The following is a 20,811-nucleotide window of genomic DNA, read 5'->3' on the forward strand; positions in this document are numbered from 1 at the left end:
GAGTTAAAATATGGCAAACCAAATTCTGCACTAAAAATGATTAAATAGAGCTATTACTGTGCTATGCGGTGCTATTACCACACAGACATCCATAAGTAACCCTTGTAAAGAGTGTGTGCGTGCCTTGTATGGCATTGGACTTCAGTAAATTCTGCTTCAGAATCTACTTCTTGGTGTGCTGGTTTTCTCCATCATTGGATTACATAGTGGACTGTCAGTGGGAACTGTTTTATCTACAAAGTAAAAATCCCAGCCTGAGATGCATCAAAAATCTGATCATCAACATAAAAATATATATTATTTAAAAGCCTAGAGTTGCAAAGTGGCTCTTGATTTGCTATTTTCCCCAAGGATGAAGCAACACTTTAAAGGCACAAATTTTTTTTTTTTATTCATCATGTTCTTTTAATGCATCTGACACAGATTCCAGTCATTTGTTGCATAACCAGTTTACAGAACATACTTGGCATGCTGACTTGGCATGTTTGTAATGGCTCAATTCACAACAGCATCGCCTATTTGTGTTAATACGGTGCTTTCCCACACACTGAATCCAGTATAAATATCTCGATACAACTTCCAAAAAGTTGTCAGACCTCCAAAATGACTTTCCCTAATGTCTTATTTTATATTGTATCCTGTGTATATTTTGGTTATGCTGAGGAGAAATTTATTGCAGCAGTCTATGAGCACGTGCTCTTCTTTCCAATCGCAATGAAGCTCTTGTATCACAAGAAAAAGCTTTGTCTCTTATGAACAAAAATATTGATGTTTTGGAGACTGCAGTTATAAGCGCAGCACAAAAGGTAATCCTTGATTTGAATTTATTTAGTAATGCACACATTTTAAGAAATCTTTTAGTTACTTCTAGAGTGGCATTCTAAGTATTAGATTACCTATTTTACTCTAATATAAAGTTTTCTTTCTCTTTTTCTCTTTCTCTCTTTTCTCTTTTCTCTTCTGTTGTAATGCAAGTTAAAAGTAAAAAAAAAAATCACTTGTATTAGTATGTGTCTAAAACAAATGTATTATCTGACCTTTGGTTTGGCATTGTTTTAGCATGTGATGTTCTCTTTCTAAGGAACAGCCAAAGTAAACTCTTGTTGTCCCCCAGGCTATCCGTAACATTATGGAAAGCTCTAAACTGATTTTCCTTTCTTTATATAAATCTTTATTTCATAAATAAACATTTAGGGTGCACCCATGACACTGGCCTTACAGTGCGTTCCAGATTTTCTATAGTGAGAAAAAGAGAGGGCACAGTAATACCTGCTCCCTTTCACTCACAGTAATTGAAACTCTGTACAAACCATGCAAAGAGGGAGGATGAGTTAAATGTGTTTAACTTGAGCTTCAACTAAGTAAGCCCCTTCCATACTGAACTTGCGTACCAGAACTGGTAGAATGGGCTCTACTCTCCCATTTGGCTTGAGAACTGAGAACAGATTGGTGTGGAACCCTTCAATCCCACATGCCCTGGACATCTCAATCCCAAATGATTGCAAAGGTCAGCAAACATTCCCCCACTTGTAGAAGTGGAGGCTCTCCCTCATTGAGTGAAGGGTTTGGAACCAGGTTTCACAAACTTGGAGGGACCAGAGATTACATAAGAGCTGTGGGACTGTCTTAGACCTGGAGGTGGAGGCTCGAGAGGAACAAAGCAACTCTACCTAGCCGGTCCTTAACCGGATCTAGCTGACATTGAGCCTTGGCCTTACTTTTGCTGGACAAAAGAGCACTCTTCCCATCTTGTGACCTTCTTAATTAAATCATCAAAGCCTTTCCCCACAGTTGCCCTCCCATGAATTGAATTCTCTCCGAGCATTTCTTGCATGTTGGTTCTGCCAACCAGGTTCTAGCCTCAAGAGATGAAACAGGGTGTCAGCCAAACCATCCATGCAAAAGTATACCACTCCTGTTAACATTTCGAGACATCCCACGACATTTGCTTTGTCCAGACTGCTACATTCTAACATGGCATCATCAGAGTCACCACCTGGACATCCTCCACTGGAACCGAGCGATAAAGATTGCAGCATCAACCCACTTCTTGAGGAACACTCCTATTTTACTGCCTATAACATTTTAATGGGGGAGTCAATATTTTCTGAGCATGATGCCAGTCTGAGAAAAGAACGTCCACCACTAAGGCCACTAACGGGTCACTTCTTCTTAAGGGGACCCATACTAGTGACCTTGGGAAGATCCTGTGCAGGCGGGTTCAATGCTAGGAATTCTCTGATGTCATCAATGAGCACCTCAATGAGGTCATGAATTTTTTAAACGGGATCAGTGATAGCAAATCCTCAGCAGAAAACCCATCCGAATCAGTTGAGGTACAGACCCCCACATCAATGCCCCCTTCCTTCTCGCCACCTGTTGTAAAAGCTATATAAAACCGCATCTGAAACCGACTCTTCCATGCTTTCTTTCCCTACAGCTAGCCATACCCATTAGGCCCATGCACATGACAATTAAAATACATGCGTCCAGGTGCACCTATATCTCATTTCCAAATGTGCCTAGAAGCATGCAATGCTTTACAATGGCTGAATGGACATCTAGATGTTTAACAGCATCCAGGTGCATGCAGCCTGGCTTAGTTTACACAAACAAAAATTTTCTGTGTCCCAGGACAATTTAGCCTGGTTTTATGCAGCTAAATGCATCTGAATGCAAACACACTTAAATATAAAGCAAAGCCCTCTTTGCTAAGGTGTGAGGTATTCATGATGGGGCAAAAGAGACATTGGCAGAGGGCAGTGAGCCCCCCGTAGTGGTTACAGTGGTCCTTGCACCTTAGAAACGCACTTTGCTCACTTATGGGAATGGATTCCCAAAAATATGCAGCTCCAGCACGAGATCAGAGCCCATGCCCACTGCCCTGGACCTGTTAGCACACCCATTGTGTAATTTCTACAGCACCGGGTATAGGTCTGGTCATTTGTCTTTCTTCTCTCTGGTACAGAATATTTATATTGCACAGGATTTCATTGAGGTTACTCCTTAAGGCTGGTTTTATACACTCATTATTCATTTTTGACACTGTCTATCCACTACTATTTCTAAAGGGTATTATAAGGCATAATTATGCACTTACTGCATTAGGTATTGGTAAGTTTCCAAGTCTATCATACTTTTTATTCTTACACAATTGTTTTTTTTAGAGCAGCTTTTAATTAATGATTGAGTGTACAATTACCTCAAAAGATTGTATAGATTGTTTGTTTTTAAAGGATGTGTTTATGTATTATGTTAATAGTATGCTAAATATTTTAATGAAATTAAATAAAGCTTAGCTGGTATTTTGTACTGGATTATGAGTATTCTGAGGTACCTTTTTAAAAGTCCACCTACAATAGTGTTTTTGTACATGTACGAAAAAGAGAGATACCACTATAAATAAAATAAACAGTGCCCAATCACCTAATGATACCTGCATATTTTCCAGTCATCTAAGAATCGCCTGTGTCCTGTACTGTGTGATCAAGAAAAGGGATGTTTAAGTGTGAAAGTTGCTCTATTGGCCCATAGCGGTAACATTGACCATATTCTTTCACAAGGAGAAAGCTTTTGGAATTATAAGTGTTCAACATTGCATCTAGAGCTTTTTTGGGGAATTTGGGAGTTTTTCTATTAGGCTTGTGTGATAGGAAAGGTGGTAATCCCTGGCCGTTATGTTGATAAAGCATTACAATGACACGAGGGAAGGTGTAAATCAGTAGTAACCAATAGTCACAAGACTTAAAGGAGAACTATGGGGTTAAGGCTTTTCCCCATAGTTCTCCTTAGGGTAACGGGAGGACACAAACTAGCGTCTTCCTATCACCCTAGGCTCAGTATACCTCGAGCTGTAGCTCGCGGTATACTGAGACGCCGCAGCTGAAGCGGATCCCGACAATTGTGTGGTGATCTGGCAGATCGGAGCAGAGAGCCGTGACAGGATCGAGAGGTGAGCGAACGCCGGTATGTGTTCACTCACCTCCCGATCTACTGAGCCGACCTGTGACAGTCTCATTGTCACAGGTCGGCTAGAACTATGAGGTGAGTGAAAAGCACTCACCTCGTAGTTCTGCTTTTAAGACTCTTTCTCCTGGTCTAAAGTAGATGTATAATAAAGACCTTGAGACTGTGCAGCAGCATCTTGCCCAAGTTCCTAATGCCCTCTGAATTGAGATTATTCAGAATGAATTAGGACTCTGATCTTGCAAAAGGATTTGAAATGTGACATTGAACAGCATATGTCACTATTAAGATGATCATCTTCCAGATATTTTTTTGTACTGTGCTGATTATTTACTATACTTTGCAATTGTGTATTTGAATTCAGCAGGCTAACCTCCGGTTCTGGCACGCAAAGGAGTGTGACATACTGAGTTATAGTTCTGCTTTCCTGCAAAGATTGTGCATGTATGTGATACTACCAACACTTGGAAGTTTGCTCGAGCTGCAGGAATGTGTACCTCTGCATTTGTTGAACCTCTGCATTTGTTGATATTGCAAGGCATTATGAGCTATGTAAATGATTGCCATTGGATATTGGTGAGGAAGGACTTGATAGATATAGTGGATATATAGATAGATATAGTGGATATATAGATATAGAAACACATTTAAAATGTCATGGATATGTGTTCAAACGTATGCAATAAGATATATGTGTTCAGTGATTCCAACAGTTACCATTGGCACTTGTGAGAAAACCCAATTTTCTGAGATCTTGCTGGGGCAAGATAAGGTCGGGAGAGCTCTAGATTGTTATTGACAGTTAACAAGTTTATGTGAAAGGACCCTGCTGGGTTATATGTGGGACAGTTGCACCATCCCAGAATATGCAGTTATATAGGCAAAGAGGGGGTGTTCCCCTTGGCAAATCAATGATGGAGGAACAGGTGATGTGCATTAGTATACAAGGGGATCTCTCAAGTTGTGTGTGGGCTGGTTGAATGTGGTGGTACTTCTGGGGTTTTAGAAATGTTATTGTGTTGGTAAAAATTGTGCTATTTATTATAGTAAGATGATCTTGCATCTATTTTTGTACAGTAAAAAGTTTGTTGAGTGCAGTATACTTTTGTCCTTTTTTGGGGGGGGTTGTATAGATTTGACTTTTTCGTGTATGCACCACACCTGTTTCCGGTATAAACACTTTACATTTAATATTGAGAAAAAAGGAGGAGAAAGGAGGAGGTGTGTAATTAGCACATAGTAACAGTCTGACAACACCCCCTTGCCTTTTCTGCAATACAAATCTGTTTGAGGACAGCTCAGGGCTGCTGCTGTTACTCAGCTATACCAGCCTAGAGCACTGGATTGTGAGGGTCGGAATCCGACATTTTACTGAGTAAAAGAGATAATTTAAAGCCTTCTCAAGCAAAAATCGATCACAAATCATAATACATATTAGTACAGGAATATAAAGGAATAAAAAAGTGTGAGACTTTGTCTTTAAACAAAAAGTTGGAATGTGTTGTAAATGACTGTCTTTCATTAATTTGCTTATTTACAGGGAGCACACATCATTGTGACTCCAGAATATGCTATATGCTGTTTTGATCTGAGCCGAGAAGCAGTGTATCCTTACCTTGAATATATACCTGAACCTGCAGCTGAATGGATTCCATGCAATGATCCACAAAGGTGAGCTTATTCCAACTAATTGACTAGATAAAAATAATATTAATAGAGATTTAATACATAAGATACTTCATCAAGTGATACAAACCTGTGAGGATTATACACTGATCAGCCATAACATTATGACCACTGACAGGTGAAGTGAATAATTTTGCTTATCTCATTACAATGGCACCTGGAAGTGGGTGGGGTATATTAGGCAGCAAGTGAACATTTTGTCCCGAAGGGCTAGTCCACACCAGCCTCAGTGTGTTCTGGCCGGAAGGCACTGGAACGCATTCCGGCCAACTCACTTTGTTTGGGGCAGGAGATGGTGTGACGGTGCATTGAACTCTATGGCACAGTAGCCACGCCCTCTGGCCTCAATGCGATTGGTCGCACGGTAACGCGTGGCATATCGGTGCCTGCGTTCCGGACTGGTGCAGTCAGAAAAAATAGTGCATACAGAATTTGGCCGAAACACACTGAGGCTGGTGTGAACTCGCCCTAAAGGTGATGTGTTGGAAGCAGAAAAAATTAGCAAGTGTAAAGATTTGAGCAACTTTGACAAGGGCCAAATCATGATGGTTAGATGACTGGGTAAGAGCAACTCCAAAACTGCAGCTCTTGTGGGATGTTGCCGGTCTGCAATGGTCAGGACCTACCAAAAGTGGTTCAGGTTCATGTGCGGCAAAGGCTTATTGAAGGACACGAGGAGCGAAGGCTGGCCCATGTAGTCTGATTCAATAGCAGAGCAACTGTAGCTTAAATTGCTGGAAAAGTTAATGCTGGTTCCAACAGAAAGGTGTCTGAACACACAGTACTTCACAGTTTGTTGCACATGGGACTGGTCCACCACCAAAAGCTTTTGCAATGGGAATGTGAGCATCAGAACTGAACCACAGAGTAATGTAAGAAGGTGGCCTGGTCTGATGAGTCACATTTTCTTTTACATTATGTGGATGGCCCGGGTGTGTGTGCGTCGCTTACCCAGGGAAGAGATGGCACCAGGATGCACTATGGATTGAGGGACACAACAACGCATTTGAGGTGTTAACCTAACCTGACCTCCAGATTCTCCAGATCTCAATCCAATCTAGCATCTGTGGGATGTGCTGGGAAAACAAGTCTGATCCATGGAGGCCCCATCTCCTAACTTACAGGATTTAAAGGATCTGCTACTGATTGCTTGGTGCCAGAAACCACAGCATACCTTCAGAGGTCTAGTGGAGTCCATGCCTCCATGGGTCAGGGCTGTTTTGGTGGCAAAAAGGGGACCTACTCAGTGTTAGGCAGGTGGTCATAATGTTATTTCTGATCACTGCATATAGTGCCCCTTAAACTCCTTGGGGACCACTACCAGATCATGTTTGTCTAACAGGCTCTGTGAAGAGAAATGGAAGGCATGAACTGTCAGTAGTTTATAAGAATTGGATTAGAAGATACTGATCTGCAGTGTGAAATACAGTCCTTGATTCAGAATATCTGAGAACACTTGTTTCCTTTTTTTCATACAATAATCTTGTTCATCCCACAGCCTTATCATGTGGGTGCTTTGGATCACTAGATGACAATGAAGCTTTGTCTTTTTCCATCAGGTGATCACAGACATTATGGCTTTATAAGGCCCCATGAATCTAGTTTTGCCACTTGTCACTTAAATTGATTGTTGCCATTAGTTATCAGGCAATGATTTTGCATGTTAGAAGCGTACTTCTAAAAAAAACCCCCAGAAAGTAAGCTTGTCTAAAATAAAAACTGAGTACAACTAAGCTGTGTTTCGGAAAGCAGGCGCCGCCTGGTACTTTCAAAGAACCTAAAATGCTGCGATACTGTGTTCCAGCACCACCTTGAATCTTCATGCAAATTTAAAACTTTTCAGAAACTTACAGGGTTATTCACAAAAGGGTGAAGAGTTTGGAGAAGGCAGGAGAAGTGAACATTCTAGGCCAAAGTAACTGATTTGGAAAAATTCTCCAATTCAGCTCACTTTCCAGTTCAGCTATTTTGTCCTAGATAGTTCACTTCTCCTGCCTTCTCCAAACTCTTCACCCTTTTATGAATAACCCTGTTAGAGTTTAGGCTTGATCGCTGCATGGCACAATGCAGTCTGAGTGCCAATGAGAATGGCGTTATTCAAACCACGTGGGCCATTGTTAAAGTGCATCTACAGCCATTTTTTTTCTTTTTCCTTACAGCAGAAGAAGATTTTAAAGGGTTAGACCGTTATCCCCAGAGTAAGTGTCCACATTTGAAGATTTCCCCTCACCTCTTGTTCATGAGACAGCTCTGAAATTTTGGATTTATCTGTGAAAATAGTCGCAAGTACAAACAGGGGTAAATCTTGAGGAACACAAGCAGCAATAAAACCTTACAGAGGTTCTAACCCTTTCCCATTATATCCAAAATTGTAAAAAAAAAGTTGCCTAGAGATACACTTTAAAAACTGGCTTTCTGAAAACCACAAAGTTTAAAGCTATGTTTGGAAGGACAGCTGGGGCACACTGCAGCAGGTGATACTGACATCACCTAGGTGGTTATAACACATTTCTCTGGCATTCTTAGGCACTCCATATTGCACAGGGAGATTTTCAGCTCACTGTCCTTTCCTCTATGGAGCAGTATTTACTTATAAACGACAGTTGTATGTTTAGGTGTTATTACAGAATAATTGTATGGAAATATGATGTCAATTTACAGTATATTTTCTTCTAATTAAAATGTATATGATTTTATTTAGATTTGGCAGAGCACCAGTACAGAAAAGATTGAGCTGTATGGCCAAAAAGAACCACATTTACCTAGTAGCAAATCTGGGAGACAGAAACAATGTAATTCTAGTGATTCCCGTTGTCCTGAGGATGGGCATTTTTTTTATGACACCACCGTTGCATTTGACCCCGAGGGAAAACTCATAGCACGATATCACAAGGTGAAAAACTGTACATGAATCCTAAAAGATCACTTTATTTCCCTTTTATAAATATGGTAATAGTTGAAAAATACCTGTTGATCCTGCCAGAAATCTTTGATCCACTAACTTCCTATATTGGTGCCTCTGCTGCACTAAAATTCCAGTCCGTGGCATCAGACCTGGCCAATTTCCCCTACACTGGACCTCATCAGCAAACCTCCTCATCTCCCCCCATTTACATTCTTTCTTTGCTCCCATATTGGCTGCTTGCTGTGCTAGCTGCTTCTCCCAGTCTTCTGCTACAGTCCACCAAGTAGCATTGTTGTCTGCACACTACAGGAAGTTAGAAGCACTGCATTTCTGCCAGGATCAACACATATTTTTCAGATAACATGGGCAAATGTGCATGCATTTTAGAGCTGTGCTGAACATTGTTTTTTCTTCAGTTTTTGACCACAAATACACAATTTCAGTTCCATCGATGGTATCAAAAACAAGAAAGTTGCAAAGAAAGAGCAACAATTTTGGGTATCTGTTCCTTTGTATGTGACTCAGAGATAGTAAAACTGGGGGGATCTTTAATAAAGGGACATGGCATTTAACCAAACCTATTTATATAAACTGTTAATGCTGTCCTTCAATGAACACAGAGAAAAGGATATTACAGTAACTACAGAAAATTCCTATTTTCTCCATTGTTCACTGAAGGAGACAGTGCTAAACTAGATCTGTAGATGGCAGTATATACCCACATGTCTAGTTTAGTGCTGTGTCTCTCGATAAGAGAGATTTTATAGTAAGTACAAAAAACATTTTGTTTTCTAACACCAGTTTAGCAAACGTATTATCTTTGTTAGTTATGAACTGTAAAATATATACTATATATAAATGACTGAGATTTGTATTGCCTTTTTTAATTCAAAGAAGAATTTAGGAGGGAAAGTGCAGCAGGAGTACTTGCCATAATGTGAAAGTATGCATGGAATACTTGTACATGGTGCCAAACTTACCTGCAATTGTGTCCTGCTCCAGTGATGACAAAAAAGCATAGCTCAAAAAACTAGCTCAATTTGCATGATCCTCTGTTTCATAGTTATGTTCTATCATGTCCTGCCGCTTTCTCAATTCTGAGACTTGTAGCATTTCTGGCAATGAGCATTCAGTGTATAAATTCCTGTAATTGCAATCTGCCACAAAATGTATTCGTTATTTGCTAGATTTGTAAACAATTATTGTTTTGGACTAGTAACATTTTTCATGAGTTTAGAGTTAAATGTGAATAATAGCCTTAGAAACATTGCTCTCATTCCCAGGTGTGTAGCAATATGTAACAAGTGTAGCACAATTGTCATTTCATTACATAGGCACATACGTATGTATGTGGATTAAACAGTTTTTTTTTTTTTTAAATAGCATTTAAGAAAAAATAATAGCCCCTACAAGATAACGCATTATAGGTGACAGGTTTTCTTTTAGGATACTTTGGGGGCCTATTAGACTCCTCTTGTCACCTTTCTACTCCATTAAATCTGACCACAGTGGCCCGTGAATGATAGTTTTCAAACCAGAAGTGATGCATCCATCGTTGCTTACAGGTTCATTCACGTAGGGGAGATCAGTGAATAGACCGTTGCTGGTCTCCCTCCCCTCTACCCGCTGACCCCACCCTGACCGGTCTGCGGAAAGGGCAGCAGAGCCCTGGGATACATGGCAGGGAGCACACATTATGGAGCTCATGGAAGTGATTAAGTGGCTGTAGAACCATCAAAATAACTTCTATTACAAAGCCGATAGTCGACTTTTGTGTGGGCTGAACATAGGAAGTATATTTATACGTTCGTGCTGCTGCTGTATGGCAGCTGGCTGTTGCAGTGAAGGGTTAAAAGTATAGATGCGCCGATACCAGTTTTTCAGTATCGAGTATGAGTACCTATATTTATACTTTGGCACTGGCCGATATCGGTACTTCCGCTAGCATGGAGCCAGCCAATACGGAAGCCGGGCGGAGTGTCATTACCTAAGAAAAACGATTTGTTCAGCCAAGAGAGGCTCTTGAACAGAGTGCAGCTACATAAGAGGGAGTCGGAGAGTTAAATAGTAATAAAAAATAGTTTCGCCCCTCCGTTTCCTGGGGCTCCACCGAATCTGACGAAGCCCCAGGAAACGGAGGAGGGGCGAAACGCGTCATCCACAGCAGGATGCTTGACTGACGCACTACATTACTCGCATGAAGAGCTTTAAAAGTTTGTAGTAGTGATTGATGTTGACACAGCGGGACAAGGAAACTATTCCTACTGACAGACGGGACGCCTCTTAAAAGCACTTTCAGTACACAGGAATACGTCTAAGGACTTTCTAAAATTATCTGTACACCACAACAAGCGGAACTGGGGAGAAAAACATCGAGCGTCTACACGCCCTGAGAGACTGACTGCCGGGTCAAAGGGAGAGAGCAGCCGTGAGTAAAAGACATTACTCGAGTTTATTAGCACACACAGATTGGAGGTTTCCCTTTCCCAGTGTATCTATAACTCAGCGGCATTCTGCCTACCCATATCACCGGGCTTATCTCTCATGCTCTGATACATTCCCATAAGTTTCCTTCAATCAAGTATTTGCTCTAATATCGTTGGTGGTGTCCCTAGAAAGAACTAACAAAGATATAAGTTCAGTTCATAGTGACTTTACCTGTACACTGGTGAAATCAACTTAAAAGATGTCCCCAACAAAAAAGAAAAATACTAGAGAGAGTTAACTCAAGAATCCCCAAGCATCGGATACATAGTTTCCAGCACAAATCACTTTAATCCCAGCGCTGTGTCCTCTGGAATTGAGAATCACTTGATAACAGAATAATATTGATCAGCAAGCTCCAAAGAAGTTTTGAATGTTGTTTTGCATGAATGGATTATTGCAATAATTTTTAAAGGTGTGGGGTTAGAAGGTATCAACTGTGCAGTCGGTTTATGTGCCATTTAATTTTTGTTTATTGTGATTATTTAATAAATCATCTTTTTTACATTACTATTTAACTCTCCGACTCCCTCTTATGTAGCTGCACTCTGTTCAAGAGCCTCTCTTGGCTGAACAAATCGTTTTTCTTGTGTACTGCAATAGCAGCAGGAGGTTGGTCGTTTTGAGAGTTACTTAGCAGAGTTATACAACTCAAAAATAAACTTGGGGTGAGGATCTCTAGGTACTTTCTTTCTTTTTTCTGTAGGAGTGTCATTACCTGTCGCCCGATTTTTTGATTGCCCGGGAAGCTGGCTCCATGCTGTTTGGCCGGCTGCATGCTGTTTGGACGGGAAGCTGGCTTCCCAGCCAATCAGCATGGAGCCGGCAAAACAGCGTGGAGCCGGCTTCCCGGCCAATCAGCCGTCCATGTTTCCTCGTGGAACTGACGGTGAGAGGAAATCTCCCTCTGACCGGAAGTTTCGGTATCGGGGGTAAGTATAGAAGCATTTGGGCACGTACGAGTACTCTCCCAAATACTTGGCATGGATACCGATACTAGTATTGGCATCAGTGCATCCCTACTTAAGTGTCAATTAGAGAGCTTTTCCCTATGTACCAGTCAAAGCAGGTCTTTTACCGTTGAGGAAAATGCATGTGTCGCTGCTAACATTACTTGAACAAAAAAGCCTTTTTTTATAAACTGAAAAGAATCAGGATGAAGTGCTGCTGTATGTAGGCCAAGCTTCCTGTGTCTTTTTTGACAATAGTTTACCTATTGGCCCTAAGAATAACCAGAATTACCTAACAAAATCCCCCCATAAACTTCAGTGGTGTAGGTTTCCAAATTCCCAACAAGATTTGCCAAACGTCCATCAAATCGAAGCCTGGAATGATCCCTCTTCATTAGACATGGGCACACAGTATCCGTTTTCCCATCCCCCTTAAACTAAGTTTCCCATGCACTGCCTAATACAATATAGGTTCTTTAACTTCTTCACTTTACCATTTACTGTAAGTTTTTCTCAGTTTGTATAGCTCCCCTAGATTTTATACCAGCTCATTTTGTTCTCATAAACGTTGCATGGTCTGCTATAGCTGTGAGCACCCTTTGTCAGTAGTATGCTGAAAGGATAAAAGGATAGTTTTCAGTTTTCCAACAATCAATGCTTTGTCAAAATATTTAAACAGAAAGGTTTCAACATGCTGGATAATTTCTGGCAACATGTACTAAAGATTCATGTCATTGTAAAATGCTCATTCTGACAACTAGCACATGTTCTGTATACAGAACATCAAAAGAACACGAAGGGCGCAAAAAACACGGGCTGGCTGGACAAGATTATAGTTGAGAATCAAAGTGGTGGCACTTACATGTGGATCCTGGGATCGGGAGATGGGTGGCCTATGCGGAGGATCGGAACACTCGTGATGTGTGTCCGACTGTAGCTGGTGTGCTGCTTGGAGGAGTACATCCACTGGAGAGTGTGAGCGAGAAGAGGGGACTTTGTCCGTAGTGCCGCTAGGGAAATGCGGGCTATGGGCGGTGTGGAGGAGAACCAGGGGGAACCCGGCGGTGTCGGCAATAAACAGGGCTGTTGCAGTCACGGCTGTGGGTGTCAGCACTAGGTACCTGTCAGGTCTGCTTGAGACAGTGTACAAGAGTCTGTGTGCGGGGGCAGCTGACAGATGCCGAGTGGTCTGCAAGCTAGCTCTTCCCATCCGAGAGCACTGTTTGTTTTTTCTGTATACAGAACATGACATTCTAACTATAATTAAACTGATATTCATAAATTGAAGGTACAAAACACCTTCGTTAATTCCATTCCTGTGTGGTTGAGGCAGTATTAATTAAACACATTGAATCAATTGTTTCTTTCTACTAGAGCTATTTCCAGGTTCATTCACCAAGACAGAGGGGTTATTCACTATTGAGCAGTAGGATACAGCCATAGCTTCGGCTGATTCTTCGGCCGCCAGAGCCCTTCGATTCAGTCGAACCTAAGGGCTGCTGTACAGGCTATTCACAATAGCCTGTACAGCGGCCGAGTGGCTCAGCCAAGCCAAAGACATATGCTTCGGCTCAATTGAGCCGAAGTGACAGCCGAAGCGGGGTGAACAGCCTGCTGAAGGCCGGCCATTCGCCCCGCAAATGACAGCTAATGTAATGACAGATCAGCATCCCCAAATGACCTGGGGACACTGATCTGTCATTAAGCAATAACAACTGAGTGGAGGTGGCTGTGATGTCACGGCCAGGTCTGCCCAGTTATTATTCATTGGCTGGGACCTGCTAGAAGACTCTAGCAGGTGCTGGCCAATCGGAAACAGTTGGGCGGTGCTAGCTGTCTTCTTTAGAATATCTTTTTTTTTTTTTTTACTTTACCAATTTTTGATCATTTTCAAAATAATTTTTCAACCTTTTTTTTACACTCTTTTCACTTATTTTCGATTCTGCTCGGTGCCACGAAGGTACCGAGCAGAAGAGCCGAATGCCGCTCGGTGGCATTCGGCTATTCACTCACTGCCGTTCGGCCACTATGAGAACAGGAGCGAACGGCAGCGAGTGAGCTGCTGGAGCTTCAGCTCAGCTGATCCACATGTTGGATCGGCTGAGTCAAAGTCACTCTGCATGTTCGGCTGACCGAAGGCAGATTTACGATGTACGGCTAAAATCAGCCGTACAAGCCAGAAGTGAATAGCCGAACAGCGTTCAGTTCACTTCGGCTGGGTTATTCACTCGGCTTCCTTCGGCAGCTTTGTGAATAGCCCTGAGAATGTTTGGTGCATGATATTTTAGGAACATAAATATATGGAATGCTAAAACCACGTTGCTGCATAGCAGCAGATTGTGATTTCCACTATGACCCAACACACTTGTGACTGAATTCTTCTTTTTTCCCCCTTCTTTTTGGCTTATGTAATCCTTCTTTTTTTTTTTTTGCAGTATCACCTCTTTTTTGGGGAAGCACAGTTCAATGTCCCAGAAGAACCAGAAATGAGTACCTTTAACACACCATTTGGAAAGTTTGGAATTTTTATCTGCTATGATATATTGTTTTATGATCCTGCTGTAACCTTGGTGACTCAACACAACGTAGATACTATTATTTTTACTACGGCATGGTTTAATTTATTGCCACACTACAGCGCTATTCAGATTCACTCAGCATGGGCAATGGCAATGAGAACCAACCTTCTGTCATCCAATATACACAACACCAGCTTGAGAATGACAGGTATGGTATTTAAATAAAACTATATTGTATTTATTGATATGTTCAGGGTATGCATGATGAAAGAGAACATAAACTTAATGCAAACTATCTTATTATTGTGCTTTAATTTATTAGGTATCTAGTTCCCATGTATAGTTTGTAACTGTACATAGTGGCAGCCACTTTGATTAAAAAAGGAATAGTCTCTGCAGTGATAATTGGTATTCAGAGAACATGTGATCTAGGCTGCCTACTCTGATTCTTTTTCCTGAAAATTATATTATGATTTGGTAATGCTGAATCCGATGTCCTACTGATTCAAACTAAAGCTGACTTTTGGCCAAACTCGCCACCTTCTCCCCACTTCCCTACTGCACCATACCCACCCTAACTAATTAAAAAGTTACAGAAAAAGAATCTTACCTGAATGTAATCATGTGACTGACCCAGGCATGGAGTCTTCATTCATCTGGACTGTATTGTGAGAAGGTCCTTCTTTGGTGGGTCCTGAAGATCAAAAGGAAGGGGTTCTCACAATGTCCATTGAAGTCCATCCTCACTGAGTTCTGAAAACCTTGAAGTGGCATTTTCATGATGCCACAACACAAATTAGTGGGTATGGACTTCAGTGCTGGTCTCGGACGGATCTCGGGTCCATTCTGTTTTTGCGCATTTTTATGCAGCGCAAATATATGGCACCATAAGCAGCTATGTGCATGGAGCCATTTATTTGCATATGCCGCATATAGGACAGTATGCGTGTACGCGCATATACGCAGCGTATTGTACGGCAGTATGAATGAGGCCTAAGCAACAGCTTGTAACAGTAGCACAACGGTCCTGTGAGAGCGACCAGTAATATGTAGTAGCACCAGAGAACAGCCAGGAATAGTCCAGGACTTTGAGAGAGAACTGTCACAGGACTTGTGCACCAACTGGCTTCTCTTTTGTATAATACCTGAGAATAGGGTGAGGGATCTCTTGCAGGGTCCAGATGGTAGCTCTCACCAGCTCCTCTGTGACACTCCTCAATGAGCAGATTTCACCTCCAGCCCAGCTCCCATCAGGTTCCTTTTCAGTAGCATTTTAGTTATCTGTCCCTCAGCATCTGCCACATGCTGAGGCCTAGACCATACATCCTGTAGCACACAGACCACCTCCCAGGGAGATGCCCCAGGGGAGAGAGAGAGTTCTGGAAGGTGTTCCCAAACCTTTATCACCTTCCTCCAGCCATACCTCTGAATGAACCTGCTCAGGGATTGGTCAGAGTCAGATGCATATTCACAGTCTGAGGATGGATCCTCCTTCACTGTATGCTGAGGCCCCAACCCAGCAACAGGGGGAAACAATCAATCCACCAGACTCAGGGAATCAAGCAGAACTCAGAGCAATCAGCATCCAGACTGATTACAGTTCAGATATAAACTAAATTTAGTAGCGACATAGCAGAGGGCACTACATAATAACCTGACATAGGTTGTTCCTCTTCCTCATTTTACTGGTAAAAATGTTTTCTTACACTGTTTGGCATGACGTTTGACATGTCACAAAGTGACATCCATTTCCAATTCAGAATTAAGCTTCCCGATTACACAATCTCTATGTGGGATTGTCATATAAGTACAGTACAAGATAGGAGATGCCTAAACTCCTAACATAATCATCAAAAACTTTGCCACTAGATGGCAAAAACACAACAACAATAATACCAAAGAAATTGCATTGGAACACACATGTAAAGCTTATAATGTCATCTATCAAATTTTTAAAATTAAATAGCTGATTAATTATCTAGGCAGACATTGATAACACTATCAAATATTGTACATTGCAGTTTTCAATACGATATGATTGTATTTTTGTGAGCTTCATTTTTTAATAACTTAAACTGCATATGGAGTTTGAATGTAGCTATCATAGGACTTTTAGGATCAGTTGATAAGCTACTGGAATATATGATCTTAGCTTGACAGCCCATCATTGAAAACCTATTATGGGGACTCTTTATTTATTTTTTTTAAATATTGCACTAGAATAATCTTTATTGCCAGTCTTTTTAGTCAGTGCAGTTATTTTGTTGTTGAATTTTAGACATGTACGGTTCCTTACACATCTTGCTTGCAGACACAGCAGTCCAAAATCACTTTTTGAAGTGCTCTGTGAGAAGATAATATAAAGAGGTGCTCCCTTTGTTATATTATCTCCATCCTTAGCTTCCTTCCTTTATATGCCCTTCCCAGCCGGTAATTTCAAGAAGCCAAATTTGAGCTGTCACCATATCGCTTTCAGGGGTTGGTAAATGGAGCTCCCCCCCTTCCCCACCCGATACCTTCTGCCTTGCTTCCTGGTCTCCACTGATTGCTTCACTTCAAGCTTTTCAGCTGTCATTCTACAGACGCTTCTTTTAAGTGCAAAGCTGACAGTCACCTCCAGTGTGTTTATCACATGTTATAGTGATGGAGTTTAGTTTAAAAAAACTTTATATTTAAACTTTCTATTTAAAAATATGAAGTTAAATAAAATATATTTAAAAATACCCCACAACATTTTTTAAGTCCCCCTGTCCCCACAAAACACATGCATGCTAACGCAAACACACGTCAGATGAGTCTACATATGAAAACGACGATTGTGCTACACATGTTAGGTATTGCCACGTGCGCCAGAGTTAGAGCAACAATTCTAGGTCCAATATTCATGGATAACTCTAAATAATGACATGAACCGGGTTTTAAAACTTTGCCTACGGACAATTTGGGGCACAAATTTTTTTCGTAGTTTCACAGGCACAATTTTTAAGCTTGGCATGTTGGATATCTATTTACTTTACACAACCTCATCTTTTTAATATTACAAAAGAATCGAGTATTATATTGGGGTTCTGTGCACTGAAGTTAATTTAGAACATTTAGTTGGTTACTGAAATTTTATGTTTTATAAACAGCTAATATCATGTGACCTAAAAATTTGCAACTGCCATTATTTTATTCTACAGGGTCTGTGCTTTTAGAAAATATATAACTCATGGGGATTTTAAGTAATTTTCAGGCCTAAAATGCTCCTCTTTTTTCCTCTTACTGTAGACCCCCCGCGCCCCCCCTCCCACACACACACACACACGCACGCACACACATGTTATGCCCAATAAATAAATTATGTGAGTGAGACTTAGAGGGTTATTCACAAAGATCGAGAAAATATATATCAAAGCGCTAAAGGTGTAACTAATAAAAGACTTAATGTAACCAAGTGATAAAGTGAAATTTTAGGTTTAGGCGGTCTAGCTCTAAAACAAGTGATGTGTCTTACATGGAATCATAAAAAAATTATATAAAATAAAAATAAAGATAAAAATAAAATTAATAGTACAATAGGGCTGTGGAAAAACAAAAAAAAAATGTAAGACACATCACTTGTTTTAGAGCTAGACCGCCTAAACCTAAAATTTCACTTTATCACTTGGTTACATTAAGTCTTTTATTAGTTACACCTTTAGCGCTTTGATATATATTTTCTCGATTGTTGATAGGATTCCTCTATCCTCTTTCTAGAGCGGCTTTAGGTCTTAATTTATTATACATTTCCACTTTAGTCTCCTTTCCAGAAGCGCGGATTATCTATTTCTTATTCACAAAGATGCTGAAGGCAGCAGAGTGAACAACCGACCTGAAGTGAAGTGAGCCGAACACTGTTCGGCTATTCATTTCAGGCTCGTACGGCTGAAATCAGCCGTACATCGGCTTGCTTTGGCTGTCTTCGGTTCGGCTGAGCCGAAGTGCAGAAGGAGTTCGACTTAGCCGATCCAACATCTGGATCGGCTAAGCTGAACCTCCGGCAGGCTACTCACTGCCATTCGGCCTATTCCGAACGGCATTGAGTGAATAGCTGAATGCCGACAAGCAGCAGCTATTCTGCTTGGTATCTTCGTGGTACCAAGCAGAATAGAAAAACAGTGCACAAAGTGGGGAAAAAAGTCGAAAAAAAGTTTGAAAAAGTAAATAAATGATAAATCTTAATAAAAAATAAAGATTTCCAAAAAGAAAAATTAAAAGATCATTAGAAAAAGAAAAAACAAAAATGAAGATCATTGAAATAAACAAAAATAAAGATCAATGGAAAAAATAAAAAAAATAAAGATTTTTACATCAAATTAACTATTTTCATTTCACAGCATCGTGCTCATTAAATAACTGATAGATCTCATTGCTGGTTCTATGACCCCCCATTTTCTACTTTAACCAGTTGACATCCGGGGTGTTAAACCCCCTTCCCATCCAGGCCATTTTTCAGTATTCAGCGCTGCGGTACTTTGACTGACATTTATTCCATCATGCAGCGCTGTACTGAAATGAATTTTATACCCTTTTTTGGGGACAGATAGAGCTTTATTTTGGTGGTATTTATTCACCACTGGGGTTTTTATTTTTTAATATATTAAGGAAAAACTACAGAAAAAAAAATGCCGTCTGGAGACGGCAACCTGCTGATGCGAGTCTACCGTCCGTCTGTTTTTCCTTAACGGGCGGACGACAAGATTAAATAAAAGGTTAAATAAAAACAACCTTAAAAAACGGGTAACTACTGACTTAAAGAAAAGAGACTTCGATTTTTTTAGACTAAGGCTGGATTTTGTATGGTTTATAACATTCTCATAACATATCGGGTCAGACTAATCCCCAATTCACTCTGCACAGTGCTAATGCCCCTACAAGGGCGTATATACCCCAGGACAACATTCTGTAAATCTGGGTCAGCAATACCATCCAATGCCTTCAAACTTTCGATGGCAATTTTAATCAGCAGAGCCAGAGCCAGCCAAGTGGAACATAAAGCATTGTCTGAGGTAAGTACCCACTAACATCAATATTAGGGCATTCTTTCTCTCACTGACACCAATACCGATGTATTCTTTCTAGCACTGACACCAATCCGGGGTCCTCCTTCTGCTGCAGTACCCATCAATGCTTGGCCTTTGTTCCTATCACTGACCACAAATGTAGGTGCAGTCTTATTTCCACTGACTACCAATGCTAGGGCATTATCAGTCATTTTGATGGCCAATGTAACGGGCTTACGTCTTCCCACTGATCACCAATGTAGGTGGACATTCTCCTACTACTGACTGGCAATGTAAGGGGCAGTATATTATATAATCCTTACTGATTCACTTTGCACGCCAAGAATGTCAAACCAGCATTTTTTTGTAAACCAGTGCTTTTACGATAAAAAAATCATTTGGTTTCCATGTTTGATATAGACAAATGATTGCATAGTTTCACTTATCAAGCAGGTTCTCTTTAATCCAGGTGTTCTGAATTCGCCGAACACACGAACTACCAATGTTCGAGCTAAACTGTTGTTCGACTCGAACATCAAGCCCATCCCTAGTCAAGATCTGTAAAATAACCTAATACATTCAATTTTACCTACCCTTTGATAGTGTATTCTTCCATTCATCCACAATTTTTTGTGTTATGTTTATAGTGATGTTTATATTCATTAAACCTGTTTAGAGTTTAGTCAACCATGTCCTTATTTTCCAAATATAGGGAGTGGAGTGTTTTCACCAGATAAACTTGGTCCATACTATTATGACAAAGATGCAGATGATGGACACCTGGTGATATCAGAAATGAGATCCCACCCAAGACATAGTACAAACTGTTCCCTGGTCAGCTGGAATCTATTTGCATCCAAAATGAAGAAACCATTATCAAAAAACAATGTCTTTAGAGGAAAAAAATTTCTTGATGGATTTAACTTGACTGAACTGAAAGACTCCAGTGGGAATGTTACAGTTTGTCATAATAATCTTTGCTGCCATCTCAGCTACAATATGTCAGAGAAGAGAAATGATGAAGTATATGTGTTTGGTGCCTATGATGGCTTGCATGGACCACATCAAGTCTTTTATGTAGAGGTAATCCTTTATATTTCATTAAAAGAGATGATGCAGAAAGCTTGGAGTTTAAGTGGTACCTACTTAAAAAAGGACTTGTAATGAAACATAAATATTTTAAAAAAGCAACTTTTTTGTAAACCTGAGTGGTAAAGGCTATTGTAAGGGGTTAGGCTATAAAGATATAGATAAGAGTTTAGAATTGTTATTGGGGT

At 40.6% G+C, this 20,811-nt stretch overlaps 1 pseudogene; it reads left to right on the forward strand.

The window, feature by feature from the left end:
- The first annotated feature begins 675 nt into the window (after window positions 1-675).
- On the forward strand, window positions 676-20,617 carry LOC108796224 (annotated as a pseudogene).
- The last annotated feature ends 194 nt before the right edge of the window (window positions 20,618-20,811 follow it).

Source organism: Nanorana parkeri, unplaced genomic scaffold, assembly GCF_000935625.1.
Source record: "Nanorana parkeri isolate BGI_ZX_2015 unplaced genomic scaffold, ASM93562v1 scaffold1082, whole genome shotgun sequence".
In the NCBI taxonomy this organism is placed as follows: Eukaryota; Metazoa; Chordata; class Amphibia; order Anura; family Dicroglossidae; genus Nanorana; species Nanorana parkeri.